This window comes from Cygnus olor, chromosome 11 (genome assembly GCF_009769625.2).
Source record: "Cygnus olor isolate bCygOlo1 chromosome 11, bCygOlo1.pri.v2, whole genome shotgun sequence".
Lineage (NCBI taxonomy): Eukaryota > Metazoa > Chordata > Aves > Anseriformes > Anatidae > Cygnus > Cygnus olor.
In genome coordinates, this window is record NC_049179.1 from 20,949,445 (window position 1) to 20,957,254 (window position 7,810).

Below are 7,810 nucleotides of genomic sequence, written 5' to 3' on the forward strand. Positions count from 1 at the left end.
TGTGGTTACAAGAATTTGCCATTAATTTTCACTTAAAATTGGATCCAGCTTGCTACATGTCTGCAATATATTAAAGTTAATAACGATTTGTTTAGAAAATGCGGTGCTTACTGCTGGCTGATTGGCACACGCTCGCTTGGTGGAAACATCAGATTCCTATTATATTTAAATGATAATTAAGCTTAGAATATTACTCCTATTTTGGAGTGCTTAATGCAGGATAGTTTTGCTAATGCGGTGGGGACATACAGCACGGTATCTCAACAGTGGGCACAGCGCACCTGGGCTGAGCTCCTCCATCCGCCTCTACTTGCTGCTAAAATGCTGCTTTAACGCCGTAGTCACTGGCTGGAGCGGGTGAGAGGGGAGGTGGATTTATATTTCCAGGAAAAATCTGGCAATGGTTTTGCTCAGCATCTTCACCCACAGGACACGGCCAGTTGGGATGCACCCCCTGCGGGGCAGGGGGGCACCTTTGGGTGGGGGTGAAGGTGGCGCTGGAGGTGGTGGTGGAGATAATAGATGAAGGTGGTGGTGGAGGTGGTGGTGGAGATGAGTGATGAAGCTGATGGGGACCCTTGTGCTGCAGCAGCTCCCCCCCCAGTGCTGCGGCACTGCAGGGGCTCCCAGCCGTGGAGCCACCAAGTCCTGGGATTTCTCCCCAAGCAGCTCTGCGGAGAGCTGGGGGAGCTGCAGCTCCTGCAGCCACCCCCGGACCTTTCTGGCAGCACGTGGTGATGCAAAATCACCCAGCCCTTGTTCTGTGCCTGATGGTAAGGGCTTGAAGCTCAGCTCACTGACGGAAAGGGGAGCTGGCGAGGAAGCGCCGCTCCCCCGCAGCCTCGCCCCCTTTTGCAGTGTTTGGCCATATCAAGGATTTTTTTAGAAACCCTTGAAAAGTCTGTCTGGTGGGAGATGATTGCTGCTGCTCAGGCAGCCTTTGCTCTGCATGGCTTTGCTCCCATCTGCTTTGTTCATCCTTCCGTTTATTTCAAGCAGTCCTGTGCCAGAAAGACCCCGGCCATCAGCTCCAGCCCTCAGACCCCAACTGTGAGCAGACCGCAGGAGATGTTCCCGCTGCTCCTGCAGCTCCTGCAGCCCTTTGCCGTGGGACGCTTGCGTTCCTTCACCCGAAACTCGGCCCTGTCTCCTCTGCCTTTGGGCCTTGGGCTGCCGCAGCAACCCAGCCCTTGTTACACAGCCAGAAGCTGGTGCCGCAGCAGGCACCGGGCTGGATTTGGCTCTCCCTCCCCTCCACCACTTTTGGGAAAGGCGTGGGAGAAGGCAGGCAGCCCAGCTCTGTGATACTTCACTTACACATTTAATAAAAGGAATAAAATATCAGAAATGCAGGGGAACCTTTAATAATTCAGCATCTTCTAGTTGTTTCATTACCTTAATATTTGCAAAAATTGCCAGCAGCTCTTGACATCTTTTCTTGCTCACTATATAATCCAAAAAAAGCCAAAAGGAAGTACAATATATTCACCTGCCCTCATTATGCTAATCACAGCATTGTGAGGTTTGCTTGTAAGTGTCCTCGCTCCGTGTGGTGGAAAACGAAACGCAGCACAATGAATTTGACCTAGAATAGTTGTTGGGAAGAGAAGAATGCGTAAAGCATGAGAAACCCACTGATCTTACTCATAGCATCTTTGGAAATGCTGTTATTAACTGACAATAAATCTAACAAACTTTATAATTAGGTTACTTCTTTCCTTTGAACTCCCATTGCCGGAGCCATTAGCTGGCACAGCGCTCTGATTTATAAGCGAGGAGCAGCACTAACTTCGGCAGTTTATCGGCTTTTATTTTAAAAGGCATTCGTTTCCCAGCCTCGCCGGGAAGCCTGCTGCTCCCCGAAGCTTTGCCGCGAGCAGCACGTGCCAGCTGCGTGCTGCAGCTCCCTGCCCTTGCTGCCAGCCCCTGCACCAAGCCCGGTGCGACGAGGGGAGGTGTCTGCAGGAGCAGCCGGAGCGGGGGCAGGCTCGCTGTGCCCGAGCTGTCCCACGGGAGCAGGTGGCAGAAACCCGTGGTTGTGCTGGCATCCGAGTGGGGCGAGCAGCGCCGCCGGGCGAGCTGGTGCACCGAGCCGGAGCCGGCTGGGAACCCGGGAGGAGTCAGCAGAAAGCGCTGCCAAGATGTTCTCGCGTTTAGCCCCTGGATTTGGAGCGTGCCTTGCAGCTCTCGAGTCCTTGAGTGACGGCCCCGCGGGCGGTGGGGATGGCAGGTCGCTGTGGCCCGGACACAGCTCACGTATTCATCCCCAGGCGCGGGGACGGAGACGCCACCAGCACCCCACGTACCCCCTGCACGCAATAACACTGCTTTCCTCGGGGCTGCCAGCACCTTCATATTACCCCACGCTAATTACGGCTGCTATTTGTGCTGCAGGGGAGCGAGGAGCACGGCACTTGCTGCAGCTCGGCCGGGCCACGGCGGGCGTCGTGCGTGGGCCAGGTTGGCGCGGGCGCTTTTGTCTGTTAACAACCTCTTGAAACCAGCCATTTCCCTGCGGGCTTTCTTCTGTCAGGTCATTGCTTTAAAAAAAAAAAAACAACAACAAAAAAAACAACAACAACAAAAAAAAACACCCCTACATGAAAAGGGTTTGATTTCCACAGCCACTCGGTGGGTTTTCCCACTGCCTGTGCTGACAGAAAGGGTTTTTTATTGTGCATCAATTACTTTCAAGTGAATGGGAGACATTATGTTATTAAATCCCACCCTGCCTCTCGAGGTGCTTTTAATTTGTATGTTTAGGTTTAAATTTCTTCAGGAGTGCCAAACCTTGTATTTGTTTTCCTTGGGCTATTTTCATTTAGGGTTTCGGTAACTGTCAAAGCCTGCGAGTTAATTGTAGCTCACAAGGTTATCTTTCAGAGCTAACTTATATTTCTGTCATGTGCTGGAGCCAGTCCTTGGCTGCCTATCTTTATGATACTGTAGATTCTGACTCTTGTAATTATGCTTTGAGTTTAAGCTGATTATGTAGACTTTATAACCGGTGTTTGTTTAATTTACCCACAGTGTGTTGTTTGTACAGTGGCTCCGAAAGTAAACACAAACCTGATTAAACATCGCTGCCTGCCACCAATGGCCATTTTCCCAAAGATGCACTAAAATAAACAGCGGGAGGGTCTGCAGGAGGGAAGCGGGAGCCTCCCCTGCATCCTCGCACTCCTGTGCTGACGAGCCTCGTCACCCCAGCCCTACCAGAAAGATCTGCTTCTAAAAGTGACGTTTTTTGTAAGCCGAGCAAAGCCAGCCTGAAGCCCGGTGCAGTTTGCAGGGCTGATGCTGCAGCCGTGTCACCAAGGAGGGGACGCCGCTTTAGTAAGGAATGACTCAATAAAAAATAATAATAATTAAAAAAAGTCTAAAAAAAAGGCCTGGAAGATGCAGAAAAATCTGCAGCTGGGTCTTGGATCCGCTGCCGCCCGTGGAATAGAAGCGCGCTGGTTTCTCGTTAGAGGTAATTAGCGCTCGGGGTGGCACGGCGCGCTCCGCGGGCGTCTGAAGGCGAGGTGCTGCAGCCGCTGCCAGCCCTGGGGCGGCTCGGACGTGACACTGCCGGTCGGATCCTGCCCGCTCACCCTGTGGGGGCAGCCGTGGGCGCAGGTCCCAGCAGAGCAGGCTGGGGACACGGTGCCGGGGACGCTCTGCAGGTGACACGGTGCTGGGGAGTATTTTTCTTTTCATTAATCAACAAGCCCTAAGCTGACTCTTGAGCAACTTTATTGTGCTATCACTGCAATGGACGGGTTAAAACGTGTGCATCTTATCTCGCTTTTGGTTTGCTCTCCCAGCTGTGCCAGAGCATCTTCCCCTGCTCGTCCCAAGCCGTGGTCGGTCCGGGCACCGATGCTATGGAGGAAGGGCGCCTGGAGGGGCAAAGAGGGGTACAGAAGGCTGCACATCTCTGCTGAGAACCTGAGGGACAACAAACTGCAAAAAGCTACCTGTGAGCCAGGCAGGAGAGCCGCAGGGCACGACCTTGGGCCAGATCCTGCCCTGGGGCCGACCTGCAGAGGTGTCGTTGCAGGTCTGGGTCTGCAAACTGGGTCGTGGGCACTGGGGTGCAGGCGGTGGCTGCTGCGCTAATGATGCCTGCGAGTGCTGCTGCCCTGGGGAAAACAAACACACAAACAAAAAGCACGAAAGACAAAAAAAAAAAAAAAAAAAAAAAAAAAAAACGAAATTGCTTCTTTTCTCCTCAGACTGGCTGCACTGGGATGGAAGATGGAAGGTGCAGCTGCCGTGGGGACGGGAGCAGGGACCCTGGCACACCACGCAGGAGGCTCCTGCTGTTCAGCATCGCTCCTGACGAACGTGTGGGCTCCACAAAGTGCCCCCCTCCGGTGCCAGCTGCTCCGAGGGATGTTTTGGTTTGTGAAAGGTGCGAAGCGGGATGGAAGGCATCCAGCATTCCTGTGGTTTCTTTTTAATATCGGTTTTAGACAGATTGGAAAAACTCCTCGTTCACAGCACCGCTGTGGGTGGTTTCCTGCCCGCTCCTCGCAGCGCCAAAAGCCCTGTGCTGGATGCTGCTCTTGTTCCTGCCTGGTGTCCCCACCCTGGTGTCCCCACCTCCGTGGCACGGCCAAACCACCGGGGTTTGGCCCCTTCCCTCTCACCCTCCTTCTCTCAAAGCGGGGACTTGGCCACTGGGTGGAAAGGAAAAGCCTCCTCCTTTCACCCTCCCCGGTGCTCTATGCCCAATTCTCTGTCCCTGAGCAATTTTTGGGATGCTAGAAATTATTTTCCCGTTTCAGCACCTCCTTGCAGCCTGCTGGACCTGCCTGTTGGCCTCACGCTGCCTGACAGCCAGGAGCACCTGAGGACAGACGGGCACACAGATCCATCACTGGGCATGGGTTGTGCTGTCGGGGAGCAGGGGGGGACCGGAGCCCTCTGGATATGGGCAGGGCAGGAGGGGCAAAGGCACCGCTGCCGTGCCTGGGTCGTGAAGGAAGGGCTGATAGCCTGCTCCAGAGAGAGGGGAAAACTAGTGGGAAACCCAAAGGGGGCAAAGGCAAACGCCATGGGAAGAGAACAGCTTTTGCTCTTCTGCTGAAAATGCCCCCGCCATGGGGGGCTGGCAGCCTGCCCCACTGCTCTCCCTTCTGCCCTGCCCACCTCTTCTGAGCGCTGTTATCTCTGCAGATGCGAGTGCTTGAGGAGCCCCGGGGAGGCAGCCAGGATGACCCCGGGCTGTCCCACGGCTCTTATCGGTCTCCTCTCCTCCCCGGCAGACACCTCCCTTCGCCACCTGCCTCTGCAGCTCCGAATTGCTCTGCCCCCCCACGAAACCAGGCTCCCCCACTCCTCCTACCCGGGCAGGTGCTCCTCAGCTTCAGCCTCGCTCGAAGTCAAGCTCCAGTGCCATAAGGGGAGGGCTTTTATCTTGTTTTTTATCCCCCCTGAGGCGTTTGTAGAGGTTTCCCAGAGCCAAGGCAAAATCCCTCTGCCAGGTCTCCTTGCTCAGCACCCGGGGAAATTCCTCCAGCCCTCGTTAGAACAGCACCTCTGGGCAACCCTAATTACAGGGAGGGAGCTGGAGAGCGCGCAGATGTCTTTAACCACCCTCTGGTTTGTTCGGGAGCCAAATCAAACTGCGAGGGTGGCGAGAGCTTCCCCGAGGCGCAGCGCAGCCTGAGCCGGGGTGGCCCCGAGTGCTGGGGCTCCGTGAGCACGGGGGTCTCAGCTGGGCTGGGGTCCTCACCCCGCTGTGGGCTTGGGCTGGGGAAGGGCGAGAAGACCTCTCAGCCCCAGGCTGGAGCTGCAGAAAGCATTGCACGTGTCCATCCCCATCACCCCAGGTCGCTGGCGCATCACCCCTGCATTGGCCTCGTGCAGCGCTGTTCCTTAAGCAAAGGTGAGGTGGGAGCAATGAGGTTTCAGCTTAAAAACGTGCCCCGTGTCTTTCTGCGTCTGTGTTTCTCTTCTCAGGAAAATATCAAAAGAAAGATGCACTCGGGCTTCTCGAAAAGGCCCAATGCCTGTTGGTTGTAAGGGCTTGGCTGGGCTTTCAGCTCCCCTCCTGCACCCGCAGCAGCACGGGGAGTGCAGCGCTTGTGAAGCCACAGACCGCGCGGATGCTTTGCAAAATTCAGGGGTGCGTGTGGCTGCAGAGCAGAGGAGGGCTTGTTCTTCCCTTTCTGGCTGGCATTGCAGACCCACAAGCTCAAAATAAAAAATAAAAATAAAAAATCAAGCTCTCCTTGCATTTTAAAAGCTCTAAAACACATGAAGGCTTATCAGTCAGCCCCCTAACTTATGGGATATATATGCAGTTCGCAATGCATTCTAAATCAATATCTCTCCACAGATGGATAGAGAGATAAATTTTAAAGAATAAGCTTAATTTTATTACCGTCTTCTGAGTGGCCATTGCGTGACAGCGCAGCGTCAGACTGACAGGAGTTTGATGTTGGGTAATAGCACATCAGCAGGCCCCGGCCCTTTGATGTATGATAATAGTGCATCATCAGAACAATGGCGTTTTGATATATTGTATTAGAACATAATCAGGATGATGGGGCTTTGATATATTATGTAAGTACATCACCAGAGTGGTGCTGCCGTGACACATTACCGCCGAGCGCTGTCAGAGCCGCCGCGCCGTAATGGATTTCAATAATACATCACGGGGGCCGGGGACCGAGGAGAGGAGCTGCTGGCAGCCGGACGCCGCTGCCTCCTCCCTGCTTTTCTGCAGGAAATACGGGAGGGAACGGGGGAACGGGGGGGTTTTGGGTGCTGGACTGTCTTGGCTTCCCTCCGAGAGCGGTTTGATGGCAGCAGAGCCAGTCCCTTCCTATGGCAGGGGGTGGCCGTGGGTCTGTGGTTGCACCACGGTCCCGATGCCACCCTCACCTCACACGGTAAAACTTCAGGTTTCATCCTATGAGCCATGAGACGGGGTGGGTGTTTACCCTTTGGAGTAAACATCCCAGCAGGATACCCCTGGGGACACCCCGCAGCCCCTCAACCTCTGTCTGGGTGGAGGGAGGGAAGTCCAGGAGCTTAACGTGCGGAGATTTCATGGAAGTGTTCATCAGTGCTAGGGCTGCGATGAATGTTTTCTTGTTTTAGGGCGGCTACTCAGGGGTTTTTGGATGTTTCATTGTTGGTTTTCCTTGCTTTGGGGCCAGGCAGCCATTTGCACTGACCTGAGCACATCTTGTTTTCCTCTCCTCTTCACTTCAACAAAAAAAGCCATCAAAAATGTGTCTCAGGTGAAACCTTTTTCTTCACTGACATGATCATATTTCATCACTCTGAAATAGCGCTTTTTCACCATGGTTGGGATTTTTATTTCTCTTTAAATTGCATTGGCTGCATCTAAACATACCTCAAAAAAAGAGAAGCATCATTCTCTTTACAAAAAAAAAAATCCAAATAAACATTTTCAGCTTTCCAAACTCCTTTCTTTTCCCGAAACCATTTGCTGGGTTCATAACTGGTTGTCCTCAACCTGGGTATCTGTGGTGAAGAACCCATTTGCACAAAAGCAGTTGCCACCCCCCCTGTGTGCATGGATGTGATGTGGATGGGGCTGCGTGGTGCTGATGGGCTTCCCAAGACCATTTTCCATTTCCAGGCCTGGGAAATGTCTGTCTACCCTAGAAATGAATTTGGAAGCAGGGGAGGAGGAGGCAACGCAGGAGGCTGCCAAAAGGGATCTCTTGGAAGTGGAGAATAGCACTAATATTTGGAGAAATTGAAATTCCGACCATGAAATTGCCTATCATTTATCATCCCCAACCACCTTACGAAGTAAGAAAAACAGACATTAAGCCTTATT

The 7,810-nt window shown here is 53.4% G+C and overlaps 1 long non-coding RNA gene across 1 annotated transcript; it reads right to left on the reverse strand.

The window, feature by feature from the left end:
• Positions 1 to 3,721: 3,721 nt before the first annotated feature.
• LOC121076162 lies at positions 3,722 to 5,438 on the reverse strand. Its single transcript, XR_005823366.1, has 3 exons — positions 5,336 to 5,438; positions 3,963 to 4,127; positions 3,722 to 3,884 (listed from the first exon to the last, which is right to left on the reverse strand). It is a non-coding gene; the product is annotated as an uncharacterized LOC121076162 (long non-coding RNA).
• Positions 5,439 to 7,810: the final 2,372 nt, after the last annotated feature.